A 26,534-nucleotide genomic window follows, 5' to 3' on the forward strand; every position below is an offset into this window, starting at 1 on the left:
GCAGAATTTTTGGTAATAGATGAAAATGAAGACAGCTGTAACAGGAAGTAAACAGTTGACCTCCCCCCACCCCCCACCCAAAAAATAAAACAACAAAACAAAGCAGCATCTTGAAGCCCAAATTTGACTATCAAAAACGTTCCTGTGCTGGGATAGATATTGGTCTACATAAACACTTAGGGTTCCACTAAGCTGAGGATCTGTTCCATCTTTGTATAAGTAGGTCAAAGGAGGAGCAGTGAGAAATTAAAACAAAGTGTCTCTAGGGATCTCAGACTAGCCGTCTCTGGAATAAATTTATACAAGCCCTACTGCATGAGAGATGAATCTTGCATTACCAAGAACTGTTTCATCTGTACAGAGACTTTCTATAGAACTGCAACTGAACATTACAGGCAATGAGCCAACATTTTAAAATTTCATCAAGCTCTAGTGCCAGGTGACAACTGTTTTCTGTGACATGATTTATGCAACACATTTCATCTAGTTATCTCAGAATCAAAGGAATTTTACCAAAAGGTTTTCATTCAGATAAACAGAATGAATGTTACCCCAATCACATCTGCGAAAAGTGGAAGAAACACCTGGGATTCCAGAACAAGATGCTACTGATTCAATTCCTAAAATAATAGTGGACTGAAAAACATAAAAATGGCACATTTACTGGGTACTTCTCTATAGTGAAGACATGGTTTGAAAAGCAACCAAAATCAAAATAAATTTTAAGAATTTTAAGTGGTTTATTGTACTATGTAAATGATGTATAACATGTTTAATAGTAATCTAGACTTATATAATCTTACATTTCCATAGACAATCACACTCATGAGGATCAGAACGTTTTGTTTTGTTTTGGTCTGTGCTGCAGTAACGAGACGGGGATTCTTTCCCCTCCCAATCTTATGAAACATTACCTCAGCCCCTATTTATCCATCATCTCCTCCTACCATCTTTTTACCCCTTCTACTTAAATAAGTTATATTTTGAAAGAAGGAAGAACTTAAAGGAGGGCATCTCCCAATAATGACTGTAATACAATTCCAATTTTAAATATTATTACCTAAAGAAGGCAATCTCTACCTATAAGGAAGAGGAGTTCCCTTCCTCTTTATAACACGTGTTGCTTTTTATAATCAGGACAAAAAGGTTTTTAAGTAACTAAATAGTGACATTATAGGGAATAAAACTTTATTACAACAAGTTCTCAATTTCAAAAGATGGTTACATATCACAGGACCCTGGTCTGGGATCTTTCTCTTGCCTTCTGCCATCACCCTGGCTTACAAGCCAAGTAACACATGAATGCATACACAGTTTTGTCACAGGGTCTGTGACAAGCTCACAATGGAAGGCAGGGGCTGAGGGAAGCTGGCATATCAGGTACTTAGAAAGGACACTAAATCTACTCTGGGATCTATAAATTAAATTTCATTATACTAAAACACCAAATTTGCTTATGAGACAAAACAGCACAAATTTATACTGGGCACTAATGGGTACAAATAAAACACAAATACTCTTATACCTCATATACACAAGCATAAAACTCAATCTAAAATTGACAGTGTTAACATACTAAACCTATTATTGTTGTTAGAAAAAAGTCCTTGTTTAATAAAACACTTATTAGACTGATAGCTGCCCAGTTTTTCTCTATCAATGCACTGATCATATAAATAAGATAAACTGAAATTTTTAAAAAGCAAAAATACAATTTTCAAAGTTCAATGCTACTTTTCTCAGCATTAAACTTTAACATTAAACTTTACACTAATAAATAAAAGTAACTGTAAAACCTTATTCATATCAGTCATCTCATTCTTTGTACACCTTAACTGAAGAGTACATGCTTGCAAGGATCTCAGAGCTAGTTCATCTCTCTTCCCCCAAGGCTTAGTAGGAAGATTAAAGGTTACAAAAAGCTTCAAACAATACATTACATCACTAATTACATTAATAATTAGTTATAAGCAACACATGTCCACTAGGAAGAAGAAAAAAATCGCATTTAAATTTCCTTCAAATATTGCTAATTTTTTTTTTTGCTGTTTCCAGGTATATATACTACTATTTCTACAGTAAGAAAAGACAAGGCTTAGATGATGACTTAACCAATCAATTTCCTAACAAGCACCTATTTTTACTACATGTGCAAGAGAGAACTAAAAATGCCTGTCAGTACTTCTATTGTATTCTCACTTCGATATATTTAATGTTCCCACAGAACATTTTTTCTGGAAGATGACAGGTTATCAAAGCCTACAAAATCAGACATTTCTTAGTGAGTTATAACATCACTGACAGTTACAATTTCTTTCTTATTCTTTCTCTTCATTAATATTTGTTTAAAATATACATTACAGTAGTAGTCCCACTGCTGCCTTAACACAGTAATTCATAACTTGGCTTTTTATGTCACTCCATACAGTAAATAAATGTAAATGGAACTCATGGGGTGAGATACTTCATAAAATATAATAATGCAAACTATCAACAATACATGTAATGATTTAGTTATAGCAGTTGATTCTTACATCTTGTGTCATTATGTAGATGGTATTAACCGCAAAGTAAGCATTTAGCAAGCTTACACAGGAGAGAAATTCCAAGTTCATGATTGTAATAAAAGGAAAAATGAAAAAAGGATCTATTTAAGGACCTTATGAAATCCTATTTCATACAATTTCAACTTTTCAGATAGTTTTGAAACATCTTTATTCTAATACTACATAGTACTAATCAAAGCTAGGTCATGCTAGATGATTTATAGAGCATGGAGTTTTTCCTCAGGGTATTTACAGTCCAAGCTAGACAGATAAAACAAACATAGCAGACGTTTACAAAGCTCTTGGCAAAGTTGAAATTTTAATACTCTTGAAAGTACAATAGAGAGTGAAAAACTATTACCATCACATAGAAACAAACTGAGATTTGTGTTTCTTCATTACCCAATATAGTTCATTTTTACTCATTTAATCTAATTTCCTCACCCTCCAAAAGCATTACTAGCATACTGCAGTAAATAGCATTTTTCATTCTGAGCCTAACGTTCTTAAAGTTCATTCAAAGAATGTAGTTTGGATGAAGATAGAACAATTTTACCACAAACATATAAAAAGGCATCCAAAGAGGTCAAGTCAAATGAGTGACTAAGAAACTGGAACACATCTATCAGCAGTCCCATCTAAAATTTAGTTCCAATTTAGTAACTACTGCATTTTTCAAGGTTTTCTCGCTAGGAAAATGTACTGCTAGAAAGATATTTCTCTAGATCAAAGATTAAAAAAAAAATTATCCACACTGCAACATAGAGATTACCACTGACAAGTCTGTTAAAAAGTTGAAATGTAAACAAAGTATGAATTGATAAGAATATACAAGAGACTTTCCAACATTTTAAAATAAACAAAAATGAAAATCTTAACATCTCTATGAAATATGCATTCATATATTTATGGTTTGTTGCTATCAAATTTAAATCCAAAATTATTAATTTTTTAATATGTACACAGAGTTTTACAAACATCCATATGAACATACCTGCATAATAAATTGTTTTCTGTTTTGTTTTGTTTTTAGATACAATTACCACCTGGAAAATATCTGAAAGGAGGAACTGCCCTTTACCACATATTAAAATATTTCAGTCATAAGAAATAAATTGTTACAACACAAATGAACTTTTCTATTTCACAATCCATAAATCAGGTGGTGCCTTCTTTTCCAAAAAATAAGAGGAAATCTTTCCCAATTCATTTTATGTGGCTGGCATTACCCTGAATTAAAAAATAATAACTACAAAGACATTACAAGAAAATTAAACTACAGACCAACATCAGGAGTACAAACACAAAAATATCCATAACAAAGTCCTAACAAATCATACTCAGTGATCTACTAAAAGGATAATTGTGACAAAATGGAGTTTATCCCAGAATTCAAAGTTGTTTTATCATTAGAATATCAATCACGATAATTTACCATACTAACAGACTAAAAGACAAAAATCACATGATCATCTTGATTTAATTTCATTCATAACTAAAAACTCTCAGCAAAACAGGAAAAAAGGGAACTTCCTCAAATTGATAAAGGGCATTTACAAAGAACCTAAAGCTAAGGACATACTTAATGGTGAAAGACTGAATGTTTTCTCTCTAACATCAGGAAGAAGACAAGGATATCCTCTCTCATCATTTCTATTCTACATTGTCAATCCTAAATAATGCAATAAAGCAAGAAAAATTAATGAAAGCCTGACTGGAAAAAAGGAAGTAAAATGTCTATTTGCAGACAACATGATTGTCAAGGCAGAGAATCCTAAAGACTCTAAAAAAAAAAAAAAAAACCATTAGAAATAATAAGTGAACGTAGTAACATCACAAGGTTATAAGATCAATACATAAAAAGCCATATATTTCAATACTGGACATACAGTATTTCAATACTAGCATACAATACCATCTGCAATAGTGCGGTAGGTAGAATTGTGCAAACCCCCCACCAAGTCCTTAATCTTCATCCATTCCTGTGGATAAGAAGCCATATATAAGCCATATATAAGACCTTTTGAAGATGTTATTTTTAGTTAAGGTGAGGCCAAATGAATCAGACTAGGCTTTAATCTGGATTACTAGAGTCCATTATAAGCAGAATGAAATTCAGACACAGAAAGACAAAGCCATAGGATAAGAGTGGAAGCTGGAAGAGAAAGGAGATGCCACATGTGCACTGCCAAGTGATGGAAACGCCAAAGACCAAGGATTACAGGTAGCCAGCCCCAGAATACTGCACAGTCCTCAGGGGAAGAGCATTACTTTGCCAATGTCTCAATTTTGGATTTCTCCTAGCCTCAAAACTGTGAGCCAATAAACTTTTGTTGTTTAAGTCAACAAATTGTATGGTATTTGTTTTAGCAGCCAGGAAACAAGACAAATAGTCTCAAATACATGACATACTTAGGAACAAATTTAGCAAAAAATATGCAAGACGTGTACACCAAAGACTACAGAACATTGGTGAGAAAAATTAAGGCATAAATAAATAGAGGTTTACAATGTTAATGGGTCATAATACTCAATATTATGATATTAATATTCCTGAAATTGATCTCAAGAGTAAACACAATTCCAATCAAATTAAAATGCTGGCAGGCTTTTCTTCTGTGAAATTTGATAAGCTAATTCTAAAACTTATATGAAAATGCAGAGGACCTAAAATAACCAAAACAATTTTGAAACATAACAAAAAATGAAAAGTCTTAAATACTACCTAATTTCAGGACTTTAAAGCTACAGTAAACAAAAAAGTAGGGCATTGAAAAAAGTAATAAAGAAAGTTGGAACAGAAATAACCACACGTATATGTATGGTCAGTGGATTTCAAGAAAATCGGCAAGGTAATTCAATAGAGACATAGTCTTTCCAACTAATGGTGCCTGAACAAATGGATACCCATACAGAAAGATATGAACCTTGCCTCACATCATAAAGAAAAATTAACACAAAATGTATGACAGACCAAAACATAAGATTATAATCTTCTAGAAGAAAATGTATGAGACAATCTAAGTGATGTTTGGCTAGACAAAAATTTTTTTCTACTCCACAAAAAAAGCACCAAAAGTACAAAAGAAAAAAAAAATTTGATAAACTGGACTTCAACAAAATTAAAGACATCTGTTCCTTGAAAAGAACACGCTAAAGAAAATGAAATCACAAGTCCATAGACTTGGGAAAAAAAAGTTTGCAAAACATGTTTCTGATAAAGGACTGGTATCTTGAATATATATAAAGAACTCACTAAGAAGACAAAAAATTTTTTAATGCTTGGACAGACACATTACAGAAGATACGCAAATTGCCCAATAAGCACATAAAAAGATGCTCTACATTATTGGTCATTAGAGAAATCCAACTGAAACTACACTGAGTTGCCACTACATATTCACTGGACTACAGTTAAAATGAAAAGCACTGTCGATACCAAGTGTTGGCAAGAATGCAGAGCAACTGAAACTCTCATACATTACTGGAGGGAATAAAAATGTCATAGCCACTCTGGAAAACAGTTTGGCAGATACTAATGAAGTTAAACATACCCTTATAATATGACTCAGCAATCTCACTCCTATGTATTTATCCAAACAAAATAAAAACATATGCTGGTATAAACAATGGTACTTGAATGTGCATAACAGCTGTGTTCTTAATACCCAAAAAGTAGAAACAATTCAAATTTCCATCAACCAGAAAACAGAATAAATAAGTAGTGGTATATTCATATAATGAAATACTACTCAGCAAAGAAAAAGGAGCAAACTATGGACATACACAACAATTACAATCTGTAAGAAAAAAAAAATGCATACTGTATGAGTTCATTTATATGAAATTATAGAAAAGGCAAAACTATAATGATATAAAGGAGAATTTTGGCTGCCAGGGGCAAGAGGATGGGGGTAGAAGATTGACTAAAAAAGGGCAGGAACAAACTTTGGGGGATGATGGAAATGTTCTATATCTTGATTGTGATGGTGGTTCATGACTATATATATTTGTCAAAACTCATCAAATTGTACATGTAAAACTGGTGAATCATATTGCATACAAATTACATCTCAATAAATTGCAAATTAAAAAATAAAAGCAATCAAATATATGTTGAAGACTTATACATGAATGGGAATATCTGATAACTTACCCATCCAAGAATAGCTGCAATTTATTCGAATAAGTAAAAATGCAAATGTTGAAAAGAAATTTAAAAGCTATTAGTGGAAAAGTAGTTCTCTCTTATTCCTACAATTTCTATGCCTTTGTTAGCTTAATTTTTATTGGCAAGGGAACTAACTATATTGGTACATAAGGAGTTGTTTACTAATTAAAGTATATTTTAAAGGGATGCTTTATTAAAATAGAAGAATTACAAAATGATAATAATATATGGTCATTTGTTTCCGGTGAGGGGTGGCCTTTCCCACATCCCTTACAATCTGATGTCTTTACCCCTATGAATCAGATTATCAGCCTGTCAGCATCTTAGCATCCCACTTCTAACAACCTTCCAAACCTTGTTCTAAACTTTTTCTCCTGACAAACACAATATAAACCATTTCTCATGAATCTGTCAATCTGATTAAACAAGTCAAATTAAAATATTCTTTAAAAAGTAACTAGAAAATCAAAGCTATTATTTGTCCTCCAGGAGCTTATAGTATACGTGAGAAGAGAAGGCATGCACACAGGAATGTTATTATTAATAACACCATATTACTAATAATACAAGATACTATATGTCAAAATATAGTGAGTAATAAAGATAGCAAGGATTTCCAAGGCTGAAACGAAAGCAAAAGTGGCCCAGAATGACACATGAGGAATTTGATTATTCTCAAACATGTTTGAAAAAGATGAGAGCATTCTTACCAGGGCAAAGAGCATGAGAATGACACAAATGTGGCAATGTGACCAACACTTTCAGTGGAAAGAGTAGAGACTGCTTACCTGAAACAGAAGGTTAGAAAGAAGTAGAAGATATGCTTGGAAAGATAGGTTCATTTATTCAACAAACATTTATTGAGAACCTATTATATGCCAGGCACAGAGTATAATACAGAAATGGAGCTATTTGCAAAGGAATTCTAGACTTAGGAATTTGGTCTGTTTATCCTATACAAGTAACAGAGTTTTGCAGAGCTCATGGCAATCTAACATACATTATCTCAACTAATCTTCACAACAAATTATTTTATAGAATGCAGACACAGAAGCTTGGGGAAGTATACTGGTATGATTAAGCTCTTAGAGCCAAAGCAAGGGCAAAAAAAACCTTATCTAACTTCTAGCCCACTGCTCCTTTCTTGCTCCTTTTTGTATACCATTCAGCCCAATTTTCTTAAGAAAACAATAAAACCTTTTTTAAAAGTGTAATGTGATAAAAGTAATTTTTGTCAAATACTTATCACTAAGTTGCATGAGTTGAATTAGAAGGCAAAGAAAGTGGAAGCAAGGAGATCTATTAGTAGTTTACACTAAATAGTGTGGTAGTGGCAGTGGGAATGAAAATCATTCAATACAAGAGACTCTGTATAAAAAGTTTCAACTAGAGGCTGATTTGAAAATGCCAAGAGACTCCAAGATAACTAGATTTGTAAAGCCACTAATAAAAATGAAATGGCAAGAAATAGATCTATGTTGTTGGGGAAATCATCTACTGCGGTCGAATACTGCCCCAATATAAAGACATAAGGTCAAATATTATACAAGTTTTTACTCTTAAAACCAGAATAACCCAAGTTTTATTACCCCTGGATATTTTATTTAAAGATATTTGTAAACATTTGTCTATACTTAAAAGTCTACAGCAATGATGGTACTCTCCACCCTTCCACACATACACACCCAGAGGTCATCCATATTCATAATAAAGCCTAGTAAGAGTTTATAGCTACTTTCTGGAAAATTCTAAGATAATTGGTACATTTAAATCTAAAGAATTATTAAATATCTGTTTAATTAAATCTGTCATTGAGTCAAAGCTTTCTTATCGAAGATCAGGCCATAAGTAAATGTCTAATCTCTGGATTAAACAGAAGGCTTATACCTGTCAAAATACTTTAAAATCCACAAACATGTTAATCTATCTTATCTTTTTAGATGGAAATTATTTCTCAAAGCAGAATTATTTTCCTAATTTCTTTCATGGTAGTAAAGAATTTCATTCATTTATGTTATTATTTATTGATGAGAACACTGGACTAGCATCTTATTAATAACTATAATGGAGACACCCAACAGATGAACCAGTCTTCAAAGGGGGGTGACAAAAGGGGTTAGGACCAAAAAGTGAAAGCTAAATCCAAGTAAAATCATATGCAACCTGGAGTGCAAAGAACAGAGATCAGTGCTGCTCTTTGCAATGGCCAGTAGAGGCTGCCAGAGTATAAGGACACATAGGGCTCCCCCACACCCCCAAAACAAAGAGTTGCTACCAAAAGAAGAAAAATTCCCATTGTATAATATGAAGCTCAGTGTTCTGGACTCATCAAAGAGCATTATTCAATAACAATTACCAAGGGTCTTTTTAACCACAGCTCTGGGCACGTATCCCAGGAACAAAATAAAGACAGAATACTTTGGGTACTTTTAAAAGATGATCACCCTTAGCCATCTTCTAACCAAAAGAAACCACAAACCCTATGTGATTGCTTTCTAGAAATATCATGCCTTAAGTTCTAGAGACAAGTGAAAATGAATATTTTCACTGAAGAATAGTTTATGGTCTTAAAATCCTTGTTTGAATAGATGTATTATTTGGCTTCCCTCAAATAAAGGTGAATCACTTACAGCTGAAGGACATTTTCAGTTACTTAGTCCAAAATCATAATTTGACTTATCAGTTGGAGGTATCAATGTTTAATTACAAATACTAATATACTTAAAGAGAATTTCCTCATATTCAGTAGTCAGATTGAGATTCTGTCCTTGCGTGCCCCTCACCTAAAGCCTAGAACACAGAGACAATCAAATACACCAAGTGGCAATCACTTTTCAAAACTCATTTCATGAATCTGCTCTCCAATTTTCAGAATTATGTATCTGGCTCTTTTTGAGCTCCACACACTGCTATTTCTTATAGCAAGGAACTATGCTGTCAATCACTGCTCCTTTTTGCCACGCAAACATGTGCTGCTGCTTTCACTTGTCATTCCTATTATATGTAATGTAGGCAGCTTAGCACTAAATCAATTTAAGGAACTGCAGAAGTTAAATACATACATTATTATTACGATGACAGAAAAGGCAAATGGATGTCTTGAGGCTCCATTTGCTTTCTTTGTTAAGGAAGAAAAAGCTAATTATCTGCAGCTGTCAACCATAAAGACCTAGACCTATTTAAGTCAACATTAGCCTTGGACAACTGAAAACATTTCTCATATTTTGCTTGTTTTCCTTTTTTTTTTTTTTTTTGCAAAAAAAAAAACCACACACACACATAATTTCATTACACAATATTAAACATTCTGAAGGACAATGTAAAAAAAGGTTGAAAAATGCAAAACTACACATTTGTATCCCTTTTCATAACCCATCCACGTTAATATTTTTTAAAACTGCCAATTTATTGTAATAGCCACTCTCTAATAATGTATCCAAAATTTAGGAAGATGTAAAGCCTCTCCACACAAGTTCATATAAAAAACATTCCAATGAAAGCCCCCAGATTAATGATTACAATGAAAATATGTTACAAATGATCAAGAGAGAAGTTCTGTTCAATTTAACAAAAAGAGAGAAAAGAAAACATGTTCCAAAGAACAAATTCACACTAAATCATAGGCTTCTATGTTTGCATATTATTCTCTTTATTCACCAATCTTCCATTTTCCAATCTAGATTCAATAGAATCTAAACTGAGTAACTAATTGGTTTTCCAAATTTCTTTTTTTCAAATTTAAGGACAAACTTTTAAATTTCCAGGATATAAAATAGGATGAAAAGAGTGGTTTTAACAAGTCAAACAGAAACAAACTTGTTATGATCAACATACAAACTATGCAATCTCAACATTAAGTTCAAAAAAGTACACAGAGGCTATTTTTCTTCATTATGAATATATTTTCTGCATTGGCTCTTACTGAGTTTTCAGTGGTTTTATAAAATATTTTCCTGGTATTTTCTTTAGAAGAGCTCTTCCTATAGGAATACACTTAACCACATTTTTTAAAATTTCACATTAAAACACTGCCCATTTTATTGTGCACTGAAATAATATTAATGATCTTGGATCCCAAAAAACTCTGTAAACAAATTGAGGAAAAAAAAACCCAAATATTGTAAACATGTTGAACACAAACAGAAAGCAAACAAATTGCAAAACACGTTTTTGTAATAAGTGATAACCAGACATGTGTGTGAAGAAATGATACAGACTGGCATGCTGCCAGCCAGATGGACACTTCTTACAAAAACCCAGTGCAGATGCTTCTTTGGCGAGCATCGAGCTGAGGCAGAATGACACCTGGTCACTTTGATTCCCAGCTTTTTTGCCTGTGCTGTACTGCAAAGAAGCTTGCTGTTGTTCTGGCTAATCTCTGCTGCTGGCTTTGGAGACTCTGCTGAAGCTTACCTCAGACCTGGCTTCCCCAGACCCCTCGTTAAAGGTATCCACCTGCACACTATCGGCCGGAGGGCCAAGGGAATTTAGATACTCAGGTATTTCCATCTTTAAACGTATTGTGTGTCCTTGACCTGCCAGTGTGCTTTGGTTGTACTGGCTGCTTGCAATTAAGCAAGCAAATAAATTATAGGGAGAATTCACACGGAGAATTCAAACCAGAGTGACGTTGGATCTGCTTTCAAGTACTAAATTTACTTTCAATTTTGATCTGATTCAGTTTGTTACAACAACTACATTTACGTGACATTCAACATTCTAATGAGTTTTTAAACACATGGAACTCCTAATATAAGCAAACCAATATAGATAAATCAAAACTTATAAAATCAATAATGTAAGAAGAAGTATGAAATGTACCATAAGAGAATTATAGTTTCAAAAATCATAGATAGCTAGCTCCATGATCACATCCCCCCTAAACAAGCGTTATAGGGAAGTCTTTACTAACTATACCTGATATACAACGTCAAGGTTCTGATTTGCTACAGCCCCTCCCAGCTTATCTTAAGGAATACTATTGTATTCCTCAGCCTAAGATTTGTTGGAGACAAGGGAGAAAAGGTCAAGAACCATTAGTATAAAGTGTTGTCATCAACGTGGCAAAAAAAATCTCCCCAGAGAATCAGCGAATAAAAGGACTAATCCCATTGCTTAGAACTCTGGAGGACAGTAGAGACTGGAGAAGGACTCCACAAACACTGAATCGAAGAAAAAGAAAAATATCAGGTAGGAAGTTTCCATCCCGGACCCAGCGATCCATACCCCTCCCATTCTCTTAATCCTGCACAGCTTGAAAGTCACTGAGAAGCAGCAATCTGAGTTCCTCCCACTGCAGAGGCAGACTACAGAGCAACTCAGAGAAGCAAGTTAGGACCCACGCATCTCCAGTCAGAGGGAAACTAGTTAATAGAAACCCAGAGCAGAACACAATCCTCTAAGCCATGCTGCATACAAAAGGGTCCCCAGGGATGGGAGGGGGTGGGAATCCACAGCACAACTGTTGGCAAGAGGTGCCCTCCATGAATCCAGTTTGTTACCCAGACCACCTAAATGCAAAATGGGCTTTTCAGTAGTGACTCACCTTTCTGGATTGATGCCATCTGGCTACTTGGGAATGGGATACCCTAACGGGTAAGAAACTAGACACAGGAAACCCTCACAGAAAAGAAAAAATATATCTGGGAGGGTGGGTTAAACAGAACTTCTATAAGACAGGATGGGTCCCAGAACTGAGAAGTGTAAGGAAAGGGGGAACTGAGGGAGGGAGAAAATTTACGTAAATCTTAGAAGCTGGGGAAAAAATTCTGCACAAAAACAAACAGAATAGATCAAGAATATTGGAGAAGGAACAGAGGAAACGAAATTTCCTCCTCGGTGTGAAACAACGGCACAAACAGTGCAAACTTAAAAAGTGTGCCACATATCCGGTACAAGAATCAGAAGAAGAGCTGAGAAAACCTGAACAGTAAAACTCGGGATATTCTAAAGGTCTCGTATAAGCTGAACCAAGTGTAGAAGAAGAGCCTTAACACAAAGCAAATCAACAATAAAACCCTAGACAAGAGGGAGAAACTGACTTTCAGAGTTAAATTATCAAGATAATAGATGCCCAGATATCAGCAAAACATTACAAGCCATACTAAGAAACAGGAAGATATGGCTTAGTCAAGGGAACAAATTAAAATATCAGGAGACAGAATTTGGGACAACTAATCAAGAAGTTCAAACAAATCTCCTAAGTCAATTCAAAGAGATGAAGGAAAATATGGATATAGAGCTAAAGGATATTAAAAAGACAATGTATGATCATAAAGAAGAATCTGAAAGTACAAAAAGAAATACAACAAATTATGAAAGGCACAATAGCAGAGATTAAAAACACACTAGATGATGTCTGTACAACTAACTGATGATGATTGTATAACTAAGTTATATAATGTAACAAACTTACCATTTATCTTGGAAAGAATATATACTAAGTGAAATTAGGAACCACTACTTAATTATTCAGGCCCTCAACTTGAGGCTTGCTCTTGTGAAACTTAGGGCTGTAAATCAGAGGCTGAGCCCTCCTACAATTATGCCTAAGAGGTATCTACAGGGAACTCTTTTTGTTGCTCAGATGTGACCATTCTCTCTCTAAGCCCAACATGGCAAATAAATTCAATAACCTCCCCCCAACGAGGGACATGACTCCCAGGGGAATAAATCTCCCTGGGGACAAGGGACATGACTCCCAGGAATGAGCCTGGCCCTGGCAGCAAGGGATTGAAAATGCCTACTTAACCAAAAGGGGGAAAAAGAAAGGTAACAAGCTGAGGTCACAGTGGCTGAGAGATCCCAAATAGAGTCAAGAGGCTATCCTGGAGGTTTCTCTTTCACAAGCTCCAGCTATACATCCCAAAAAGTCACAGTATGCCATGCCCTTACTAAAAGTAGTCCCCAAATACTTACGTCCCTACCTGAGAGTCTATAAAAGATTAACTCACTACATTTTATCTCTCAGAAACTTAAATCCACCAGAGTGTTCCTATGCCAGACAAGTCCTAAAACCCGGAAGGCAACAGCCTCTTTAAGAACAACAATCAGATGCAGTCCCCTTCCCCATACTGTTGATGCCCCCTTTCAATATGAACAAGTTAGGGAGCTCACTGCCTAGACACTCCTGAAGGTGAAGAAATTTTAGATGCTGGGGTGTTGGAATAGCTAGAAGGAGGTAAATGAGACGGTAGAACTGTAACCTGTAACATTCTTTGAAATCTGCTATATACTACTCATTGAATTGTGCTTTGAAAGTCTTCACCTTTCTGTATACACTCGATATTTCATAATGGGGAAAGAACTGAAACTGTGGAACTGTAACCCATAACAATTTTTGAAATTAGCTACATCACTGCTTGTTGAGCTGTACATAGAAAGTTAACATCATTCTGTGTGTATGTTATATTTTACAATAATGGAAGTGGCTGAAGTTGTGGAACTGTGATCCATGACATTCTTTGAAATTTGCTAACTGCTTGTTGAATTGTACTTTGAAATTTATCATTGTTATGCATCATATTTTTTAAAGTTCACAATAAAAATGCATTAAAAATACACTAAAGGCACACAACATGAGATCTGAATAAGAGGAAGAAAGAATCAGTGAAACAAGAAGACAGGGCAATCGAAATCATACAGTCAGAAAAACAGATAAAGAATAGAAAAAAATGAACAGTATCTCAGGGATTTAACTGACAGTATGAAATGCACAGACACATGTGTCTTGGATGTCCAAGAAGGAGAAGAGAAGGGAAAAGGGAGCACAAAGAATATTTGTGGAAATAATGGCCAAACATTTAGCAACTCTTATGAAAGACATGTGCAAGAAGCACAACATCCTCCAAACAGAATAAATCCTGATAGACCTACTCTGAGACTAATAATAAAAATGTCAAATGTCAAAGATAAAGAGAATTTCCGAAAGCAGCAAAAGAAACGCAATTCTTCACATACAAGGGATCCAAAATAAAACTAAATGCCAATTTCTCATCAGAAACCATGGAGAGGAGAAGACAGTGGTATGATATATTTAAGGAACTGAAAGAGAAAAACTGCCAGCCAAAAATTCTTTCTCCGGCAAAACTGTTCTTCAAAAATGAGGGAGAGTTTAAAATATTCACAGATGAACAGAAACTAAGAGAATCTGTCAACATATGATCTGCCCTACAGTAATTACTAAAGGCTGTTCTGCAGGTTGAATGGAAAAGATAGGAGAGAGTGGCTTTGAGGAGTGTAAAGAAATTAAGAACATCAGTAAGGGTAACTAAAAGGGTAAATGCAAAACTCAATAGGACTTTTTCCTGAATATACAACTCTAATACCTGTAAGAGTGAGAATACAAACTGAACAACAAAAAAAGCACATCTGATAATGGACATGCAAAATATAAAGTGGTAAAATGGGACAAAAACAACATAAGGAGGGTGGAAATCAAAGGGATATGAGAACAGAGAATATGTATGTTATTGAATCTAAATTAGCACCTTTTCAAATTAGTGGGTTACAGATGTAGGTTGTGTAATATAAACCCTGGTAAGCACAAAGAAAGTAATTAAAAAACATATAGAAACACAAATGAGAAAGGGATGAACCAGATACATTATAAAAGACCAACTATACAGAAAAGGAGGTTGCAATAAAGGAAAGGGGTACAAAAATATATATGACATATAAAAACCAAAAGAAAAAATGGCTGTAGTAATGCCTTTACAGAAATAACACTGAATGTTAATGGATTAAACACCCAAATCAAAAGATGCACATTGGCAGAATGGATAAAAAAGCATGATCCAATTGCATGTTGTTTATAAGAGACAAACCTTATTCCAAAAAACACAAATAGTCTGAAAGTGAACAGATGGAAGAAGATATTCCACACAAATAGGAACCAAAAAAGAGCTGGAATAGCTACATTAATATTGGGCAAAATAGACTTTAAGTCCAAAGTTGTTGTAAGAGACAAAGAAGGACACTATATATTAATAAAAGGGGCAATCTACCAAAAAGATAAAACAATCATAAATATTTATGCTCCTAACCACAGTGACCTAAAGTATATGAGGCAAACACTGGCAAAACTGAAGGGAGAAATAGGTATCTCTACAATAATATTTGGAGAATTAACATTAACAAGAGAAAGGGGAAATACCACATGATCATCCCAATTAATGCAGCTTCTTGCCAAAATGTTGAGAACACCAGGAATAAAAGGAAACTTCTTCAACATGATAAAGCTCATATATGAAAAGCCCACAGTTAACATCCTACTTAATGGTGAAAGACTGAAAACTTTCCCTCTAAGATCAGGAACAAGATGAGGAAGCCCACTGTCACTACTATTACTAAACAATGGACTGGAAGTTGTAGCCAGAGTAGTAAGGCAAGAAAAAAGAATAAAAGACATCCAAATCAGAAAGAAAGAAGTAAAACCTTCCCTATTTGCAAATATGTGATCCTAAATACAGAAAGTCCCGAAAAATCTACAACAGTTCCTAGAGCAAATAAAAGAATTCAGCAAAATGGCAGGTAACAAGATCAACATGTAAAAGTGAGTATGTTTCTATACACTAATGATGAGCAATCTGAGGAGGAAATCAAGGAAAAAAATTCCACTGATAATAGCAATTAAAATAATCAAATACCTAGGAATAAACTTAACCAAGGATGTAAAGGATTTTTACACAGAAACTACAAAGAATTGCTAAAATAAATCAAAGACTGAAATAAATGGAAGGATATTCCATATTCATTGATTTGAAGACTAAATATAATTAAGATGTCAATACTACCCAAAAGCTTTTACAGATTCAATGCAATCTGAATCAATATTCCAACAGCCTATTTTGCAGAAACAGAAGGGTAAGGGGTCCCAAATAGCCAAAAACATCTTGAAAAAGAAGCACAAAGAGGACTCACATATCCTGATTTTAAAGCTTATTACAAAGCTACAGTGGTCAAAACAGCATGGTGCAGGCACAAGGATAGATATACAGACCAATGGAAACAAATTAAGAGCTCACAAACAGACCTTTGCATCTATAGCCAACTGATTTTTGGCAAGGCTGCCAAGTCCACTCAACAGGGAAAGAATAGTCTCTTCAATAAAAGGTGCTGGGAGAACTGTATATCCATATGAAAAAGAATGAAAATAGACTCCTATCTCATACCATATACAAAAATTACCTCAAAGTGGACCAAAGACCTAAATATAAGAACCAGGACTATAAAACTCCTAGAAGAAAATGTAAGGAAGCATCTTCAGGATCTTGTGTTAGACAATGATTTCTTAGACTTTACACCCAAAGCACAAGCAATAAAAGAAAAATAGATAAATGCAACTTCCTTAAAATTAAAAAATTTAAGCATCAAAGGACTTGGTCACAAAAGCGAAGACAATCTAAACAATAGGAAAACAATTTTGGAAACCACATATCTGATAAGGGCATCATATCCAGAATATATAAATAAACCCTACGACAAACAGGGGTGGGGGGTGGATGGCAGAGTGGTGAGGTGTGGAATTAGTTACTCCACTAGGGCAGCTGGTAAACAGCCAGGAACTGTATGGAATGGCCATTTTGGGGATTTCTTTGACCAGCCATGCTCCATACAGCAGTCTGGAATGGGTGGAACAGCTGAGACACAGCAAAGACCTGTATGTTTCCCCAGCAAAACTGTCCCCCCAAAATGAGGGAGAGATTAAAATACTTTCAGATAGACAGACACTGAGAGAGTTTGTGAGTAAGAGAACTGTACTACAAGAAATACTAAAGGGAGTGCTACAAGCTGATAGGAAAAGACAGGAGAGAGAGGTTTGGAGAAGAGAGTAGAAATGAAGAAGGGTAAAAGGAGAGAGAAGAAAAAATAAAATCCAAAAGACAAAATGGTAGAAAAAACTACTGCCTTTACACTAATAACACTAAATGTTAATGGATTAAACTCTCTCATAAAAAGACATAGACTGGCAGAATGGATTAAAAAACAGGACCCATCTATATGCTGTCTACAAGAAACTCACTTTATATACAAGGACAAAAATAGGCTGAAAGAGAAAGGTTGGAGAAAGATATTTCATGCAAACAACAACCAGAAAAAAAGCAGGAGTAGCTATATTAATATCAGAAAAATTATACTTCAAATGTAAAACAATTAAAAGAAACAAAGAAGGAAACTACATATTAATAAAAAGGCCAAGTCATCAGGAAAACATAACATTAATAAATATTTATGTATCGAGCCAGAGTGTCCCAAAATACATGACGCAAACACTGACAACACCGAAGAGAGAAGTAGATACCTCCACAATAATAGTTGGTGACTTCAATGTACCATTCTCATCAATGGATAGAACATCTAGAGAGAGGATCAACAACAAAACAGAGATGTTGAATTCTACAATAAATGAACTAGACTTGAAAGACATTTATAGAAAACATTACACCTCACAACAGCAGGATACACACTTTTTTCAGTGCTTATGGATCTTTCTCTAGAATAGGTCACATGCTGGGTCACAAAGGAAGTCTCATCAAATTTGGAAACATTGTTATTATACAAAATACTTTCTCAGATCATAATGGAATGAAGTTGGAAATCAGTAACAGGCAAAAAAGTTTGAAAATCCACAAACATATGGAGGATAAACAACACACTCTTAAACAACCAGTGAATAAAGAAAGAAATTACAAGAGAAATTAGTAAATATCTCAAGGCAAATGACAATGAAAATATAACATATCAAAGCTTATGGGATGCAGCAAAGGCAGTAGAGAGGGAAATTTATTGCCCTAAACACCTATATTAAAAAAAAAGAAAGTGCAAAAATTGAGGAATTCACTGTTCACCTGGAGAAACTAGAGAAAGAACAGCAAACTAACCCCAAAGCAAACAGAAAGAAAGAAATAACAAAGATTAGAGCAGAAATAAATGAAATTGGGAACAGAAAAACAATAGAACCAACAAAGCCAGAAGTTGGTTCTTTGAGAAAAGAGAAAATCAATAAAATGGATGGACCCTTAGCTAGACTAACAAAAAAAAAAAAAAAGGGTGGATGCAAATGAATACAATCAGAAATGGGAAAGGGGACATATCTACCAGCCCTGCAGAAATAAGAGAAGATACTACAAACAAGTATATGCTAATGAACTAGACAACTTAGATGAAATGGACAACTTCCTAAAAAGCATTAACAACCAACACTGACTCAAGAAGAAATAGACTACCTCAACAAACTAATCACAAGTAAAGAGACAGAGTCAGTCATCAAAAAGCTCCCAAAAAAGAAAGGCCCAGGACCAGATGGCTTCACATGTGAATTCTACCAAGCATTCAAGAATGAATTAGTACCAATCCTGCTCAAACTTCAAAAAAAATTGAGGAACGAAAGCTATCTCATTCTATAAAGCCAACATCACTCTAATACCAAAGTCAGACAGGGATGCTACAAAAAAAGAGAAAATTATAGACCAATCTGTTTAATGAATATAGATGTAAAAATCTTCAAAAAAATACTTGCAAATTGAATCCAACAGCACATTAAAAGAATTATACATGTTTACGGTGGCAGTATTCACAATTTCCAATGGATGGGGGTGGCCTAAGGGTACATAAACTGATGAACAGAATGGTGAACTGTGGTGCATGCATACAATAGAATATTGAGCAGCTGAAAGAAGGAATGAAGCTGTGAGACACACAACTAGGTGAATGGATATTGAGGACATTATTTGGAATGAAGTATGCCAGAAATGAAAAGACAAACTTTATAATGCCTCACTAACATGGACTAACTATAATGTGTAAACTCTCAGAATTGAATCTTACAGCACAGCTTATCAGGGGAACACTTATTGTAATGGTCCCTAGACTGTAAGCTCTTACAGCAGTCACATCTATTCCTGAGTTGTAATGGTTATCTCTAAATTCTGAGATGCTGAGCTCTTTGTGTGTAACCTGGTCAGTGTCTGGAACTTTGGGGATCTATGTGACACCTGAAACTCAGAGCTAGAGCCCGGCAGCTATTAATGTCAGTATTACCTCATTCAGCAACTGTTAAGCTGAAGGAGAGTTCAGACTTCAATTAGAGATATGAATGAAGCAGATCTGATTAGGACTAAGGCAAATTAAGCCAAAGGGTAAAGGACGATATTAACTGTGTTTTAAAACTTCAACCTCTGTCTGAGACCAAGGGAAGAGGTGTTATTTGGTGCAGGATCTATATTTTCTGCAGCACACTAACTAATCTACCTTGTACAGTCAGTTTACTCAAACACCATAATTACATGGAACTTTGTGGCCCCCCTGAGGAACTGAGGAAAAATGCAGAAATGTTGGACTTCCCCACCTGGGTTATTACTGATATTCCCACAAACTTCGATGACTAACAATTTAGTAGGATGAGGCCTTGATCTTGGGGCTTGCCCTTATGAAGCTTGTTACTGCAAAGCAGAGTCTAAGCCTACATATAATTGTGCCTAAGAGTTTCCCGCCAAGAATCTCTTTGTTGCTCACATGTGGCCTCTCTCTCTGTAAACCCACTAGGCAGATAAACTCACTGCCCTCCCCCTCTATGTGGGACATGAGTTCCAGGAATGGAAATCTCCCTAGCATCATGGGATATGGCTCCCAGGGATGAGCCTGGACTGGGCATCATGGGACTGAGAAAATCTTCTTGACCAAAAAGGAGAAGAGATATGGAGCAAAATCAAGTTTCAGTGGCTGAGAGATTTCAAATGGAAGTCAAGAGGTCACTCTGGAGGGCATTCTTATGCACTATATAGATACCCCTCTTTAGTTCCTAGTGTACTGGAATAGCTAGAAGGAAATACCTGAAACTGGCAAACTACAACCCAGTAGCCTTGATTCTTGAAAACAAGTGTGTAACAATGTAGCTTACATGGTGTGACTGTGTGATTGTAAAAAGCTTGCGGCTCACACTCCCTTTAGCCAATGTATGGATAGATGAGTAGAAAAATGGGGACAAAAACTAAAAGAAGAATGCAGTGGGATGGGAGGATGGAATGTTTTAGCTGTTCTTTTCTACTTTTATTTCTTTTGGAATAAGGAAAATGTTCAAAAATTGATTCTAGTCATGAATGCACAACTATCTGGATATTGTGAATAACTGATTATACATTGTGGATGATTGTAGGGTATATGAATATATGTCAATAAAACTATTTTAAAAAAAAAGAATAAGAAATCCATGACTTGATGATAATACATTTTGTTGTGAAAATTGAAAGCTGCATTACTTATAAGATAAAATTAGAAATAATGTGAAAAGATCATTAATTCTTTTTTAAATGCAGTGGCAGTTCTCAGTTTTGATGTCTATTTTGGGGCTGAAACAGAGCTTTTAATCAATGTATAATACATCATATTGACAGTGTTAACTTGCGATTATTCAAATTAATAAAATATTCATAAAGAAAAAAAAAGAATTATATACCACAACCAGGTGGGATTTATTCCAGGTATGCAAGGCTGGTTCAACACAAGAAAATTGATTAATACACCACATCAATAAATCAAAGTCAAAGAACCATGTGATCATCTTGATTGATGCAGGAAAGGCATCTGACAAAATTCAACATCCTTTCTTGATGAAAACACTTCAAAGGATAGGAATAGAAGGAAACTTTCTCAATATGATAAAGGCAGTATATGAAAAACCCACAGCTAACATCATAATCAATGGGAAAAGACTGAAAGCTTTCCCTCTGAGATCAGGAACATGACTTGTATGCCCACTGTCATCACTGTTATTCAACATTGTGCTGGAAGTTCTAGCTAAAGCAATTAAGCAAGAAAAAGAAATAAAAGGCATTCAAATTGAAGATAAAGAAGTAAAACTTTCACTGTTTGCAGATGAAATGATCCTACATGTAGAAAATCCAGAAAAATCTACACCAAAGCTACTAGAGCTAATCTATGAATACAGCAAAGTGGTAGGCTACAAGATCAACACAGAAAAATCAGTAGTGTTCTTAGGCAAGAGTAATCTGCAAAAGGAGGAGTAAATCAAGAAAAAATTTCCATTTATAATAGCAACCAAAAGAATCAAGTATTTAGGAATAAACTTAACCAAGACCACAAAAGACCTATACAGAGAAAACAACAAAAAACTGCTTAAAGAAATAAAACAGGACCTAAAACGATGGAAGAACATACCATGTTCATGGATTGGAAGACTAAATATAGTTAAGATGTCAATTCTACCTAAACTGATTTATATATTCAATGCAATACCAATTAAAATTCCAACAACTTACTTTGCAGAAATAGAAAAATCAATAAATTTGAAAAATAAATTTTTCCAATTCAAATTTATTTGGAAGGGCAGCATGCCCTGAAGAGCCAAAAATATCTTGAGAAAGAGGAACAAAGTGAGAGGTCTCACAATACCTGACTTTAAAGCATACTACAAAGCTACAGTGGTCAAAACAGCATGGTACTGCCATAAAGATAGATATACTGACCAATGGAATAAAATTGAGTGTTCAGAAATAGGCCCTCTCATCTACAGACAATTGATCTTTGATAAGGCAGTCAAGCCAACACAATTGGGACAGAGCAGCCTTTTCAATAAATGGTGTTTGGAGAACTGGATATCCATATCTAAAAGAATCAAAGAGGACTCCTATCTCACACGTTATACAAAAACTAACTCAAAATGGATCAAAGACCTAAACATCAGCCCTAAGACCATAATTCTCTTAGAAGAAAATGTTGGGAAATATCTTAAAAGATCTTGTGATAGGAGTTGGTTTCCTAGACCTTACACCCAAAAGGTAAGCAATCAAAGAAATAGATAAATGGGATATATTAAACACTTCTGTACATCAAAGGACTTTGTCAGAAAAGTAAAAAGGCAGCCTATGCAATGGGAGACAATATTTGGAAACCATATATCAGATAAGGGTTTACTATCCAGAGTATATAAAGGGATCCTGTAACTCAACAACAGAAAGATAAATGACACAATTAAAAAATGGGCAAAAGACATGCACAGACACTTTTCTGAAGCATCATGAAAAGATGCTCAACTTCACTGGCTATTACGGAAATGCAAATCAAAACCACAATGAGATATCATCTCACACCTACTAGAATGGCCACTGTCAAAAAAAACAAAACAAACAAACAAACAAAAAAAACCAAAAAAAAAAAACCCAGAAGATTAAAAGTGCTAGAGAGGATGTGGAGAAAGAGGCACACTTATTCACTGTTCATAGGAGTGTCGAATGGTGCAGCAGTGTGGTGGTTCCTCAGGAAGCTAAGTATAGAATTGTCATGCGATCCAGCAATTCCATTACTAGGTATATACTCAGAGGAACTGAAAGCTAAGACATGAACGGACACTTGAAAACTGACGTTTATAGCAGCATTATTCACAATTGTCAAGAGATGGAAACAGCCCAAATGTCCATCAACGGACGAGCAGATGAACAAACTGGTATATATACATGATGGACTATTGCACAGCTGTAAGAGAAAACAAAGTCACGGAACATATAACAACATGCAATAACCTTGAGGATGTTACGTTGAGTGAAGTTAGCCAGAAACAAAAGGACAAATACTGTATGGTCTCACCAATATGAACTAACATTAATGAGCCAACTTTGAGTTAAAGCTGAGAACACAGGGTATCAGGTGATAGAGAGTTGAGATTGGGCATCTGATGCTGAAGGAGTATAGAATGTTCAACAGGACTGATTGTTTAGATCCAGAAATAGATAGCATAATACTGTGTGATGGTAGCACAGTATTGTAAGTACACTGAACAAAGATGTTTTTAAGTAAAGCTGAAAGAGGAGGGCTAGGGGCATGTGTGACATCAGAAGGAAAGATAGACAATAAAGACTGGGACTGTATAACTTCAGGGAACCTAGAGTGATCAATAATGGTGGCTAAATGTACAAATATAAAAATGTTTTTACATGTGGAAGAAAACATGAATGTCAACCTTGCAAGGTGTTGAAAAGGGATGGTATTGGGGAAAAAAATATAAATAATGCAAACTGGAGTCTGTGGTTAACAGTAACATTGTAATATGCTTCCATTAAATGTAACAAAGGCAATATACCAAAGCTAAATTTGTATGAGAAGAGGATATCAGGAAAGGGTATGGGATTTTTGGTAGTGGTGGTATTGTCTGAAATTATGATCGTATTGGATTGTTTTTGTATTTTTTATTTTTTTCTTTAAAATAAAATTTTTCTTTGGAGTAATGAGTGTGTTCAAGTGCAGACTGTGGTGATGAACACACAACTATATGATGATACTGTGAACTGACTGTATACTGTGTATGACTGTATTGTATGTAAATATATCTCTATAAAATTGTAGGGAAAAATATAAACGGAGGGAAACAAGTGCTAGAGAAAACATAGAGGGATGTACCTATTTACTGTTAGTGGGGAAGTAGAACGGTGTAGCCTATCTGGAGGACAGTGTGGTGGTTCCACAACAAGCTAAGAATGTGAGTGTCATAAGGTCCTGCAACCTAATTATGGGGTATATACACTTGGAAGATCTGAGAGCAGGCACACAAATGGACATTTGCATACTGCTGTTTATGGCAGCAGTATTCATGATTTGCAATGGATGGAGGTGGCCTAAGGGAACATCGACTGAAGAACAGAATGGTGAACTGTAGTGTAAGCAAACAATAGGATATTGAGCAGCCACAAGAAGCAATGAAGCTGTGATATGCACAATTAGGTGAATGGATCTTGAGGACAGCATTTTGAGCAAGGTATGCCAGAGAGAAAAGACAAACATTACAATGCCTCACTAATATGGACTAACTATAACGTGTAAACTCAGAATTGAATCTTAGAGCACAGCTTATCAGTAGAATGCTTACAGTAGTGGTCCCTAAATTGTAAGCTCTCAGAGAAGTCACATCTATTCCTGAATTGTAATGGTTGTCTCCAAATTCTGAGATGCTGAGCCCTTTGTGTATAACCTGATTGGTCTCTGGAACTTTGGGGATCTGTGTGACACCTGAAACTCAGAGCTAGAGCTCGGCAGCTATGAATGTCAGTATTAGTTCACTCAGCAACTGTTAAAAAAAAAAGCTGAAAGAGAGTGCAGACTTCAATTAGAGAAATGAATGAAGCAGATCTGGTTAGGACTAAGACAAATCAGGTCAAAGGTTAAAGGATGTTACTGACTGTGTTTTAAAACTTCAACTTCTGTGTGAGACCAAGGGAAGAGATGTTTATTTGGTGCAGGATCTGTATTTTCTGCAGCACACTAAATGATTTAACTTGTCTGGTTAGTTTACTCAAACACCATAATTACATGAAAGCTTGATTAGGGAGTGAGATATGGTTGGTTTGTACAGGTTACTGTGAAGCCCCAATATATCCCAGAGTAATTTGGGCATAGAATAATAAGTATTCTATTCATGAGTTGCAATGGTTATTTCTAAATTCTGAGATGCTGAGCTGTTTGTGTGTGACCTGGTTGGTCCCTGGAGCTTTGGGTGTTTGTCAGGCTCCTGGGACTCAGAGCCAGAGTTCAGCAGCTGGAGTGTCAGCATTGCCCCATGAAGCAACTGTTAAAGAGGCTGCAAAGAAGATTAGTCTTCAGTTGGAGGTATGAATGAAATGGACTTGGTGAGACTGAAGTAGATCAGACTAAAGCGTAGAGGATGATATGGACTATTTTAAAACTTCGACTTCTGTGTGGGACCAAAGGAAGAGATGTTTATTTAGTGCAAAATCTATATTTTCTGTAGCACACTATATAATTTAACTTGTATGGTTAGTTTACTCAAACATCATACTTACATGGAACCTTGATTAGGGAGTGAGATCTGATTGGTTTGCACAGGTTAGTGTGAAGCCCCGATACATCCCAGAGTAATTTGGGCAGAGAACAAAAGTATTTGCAAAGCCCCCTTGAGGGACTGGAGAATAATGTAGAGATATTAAGCTTTCCCACCTGGGGAATTCCTGATATTCTCACAAGCATTGGGGACTACCAGTTTACTAGGCTGAGCCCTTTATCTTGGGACTCACCCTTATTAAGCTTGTACTGCAAAGGAGAGGCTAAGCCCACTCATAATTGTGCCTAAGAGTCACCCCCAGAGAACCTCTTTTGTTGCTCAGATGTGGCCTTCCTCTCTAAGCCAGCCCGGCAGGTGGATTTGCTGCCTTTCCCCTATGTGGGACATGACTCCCAGGGGTGTAGGTCTCCCTGGCAATGTGGGACATGACTCCTGGGGATGAGCCTGGACCCGGCATGGTAGGACTGAGAAAGCCTTCTGGATCAAAAAGGAAAAGAGGAAAAGAAATGAAACAAAATAAAGTTTCAGTGGCTGAGGGATTTCAAATGGAGTCTAGAGGTCATTCTGGAGGTTAATCTTGTATATTATATAGATATCCCTTTTTCATTTTTTGTTTATTAGAATAGCTAGAAGGAAATATCTGAAACTGCTGAACTGCAATCCAGTATCTTTGATTCTTGGAGAGGAGTGTGTAACTATATAGCTTATACACTGTGATAGCGTGACTGTGAAAACCTTATGGCTCACACCACACTCCCTTTATCCAGTGAATGAACAGATGAGTAGAAAAATAGGGAAGAAAAGTAAATGAATAGTGGGAGAGGAGGGGTATGGGATGTTTTGGATGTTCTTTTTTTTTTTTTTATTAAATTCAGTTTTATTGAAATACATTCACACACCATACAATCATCCATGATATGCAATCCACTGTCCACAGTATGATAACATAGTTATGCGTTCAACACCACAATCTATCTCTGAACATTTTCCTCACATCAGAAAGAACCAA

At 35.4% G+C, this 26,534-nt stretch overlaps 1 protein-coding gene across 6 annotated transcripts in view; it reads right to left on the bottom strand.

Annotated features, from left to right (window-relative positions):
- Positions 1-26,534, bottom strand: part of RFX3 (regulatory factor X3) — a 364,760-nt gene that overhangs the window by 261,874 nt on the left and 76,352 nt on the right. The window lies entirely within an intron of this gene.

The sequence above is a fragment of the Choloepus didactylus genome, chromosome 10, assembly GCF_015220235.1.
Source record: "Choloepus didactylus isolate mChoDid1 chromosome 10, mChoDid1.pri, whole genome shotgun sequence".
Classification (NCBI taxonomy): domain Eukaryota; kingdom Metazoa; phylum Chordata; class Mammalia; order Pilosa; family Megalonychidae; genus Choloepus; species Choloepus didactylus.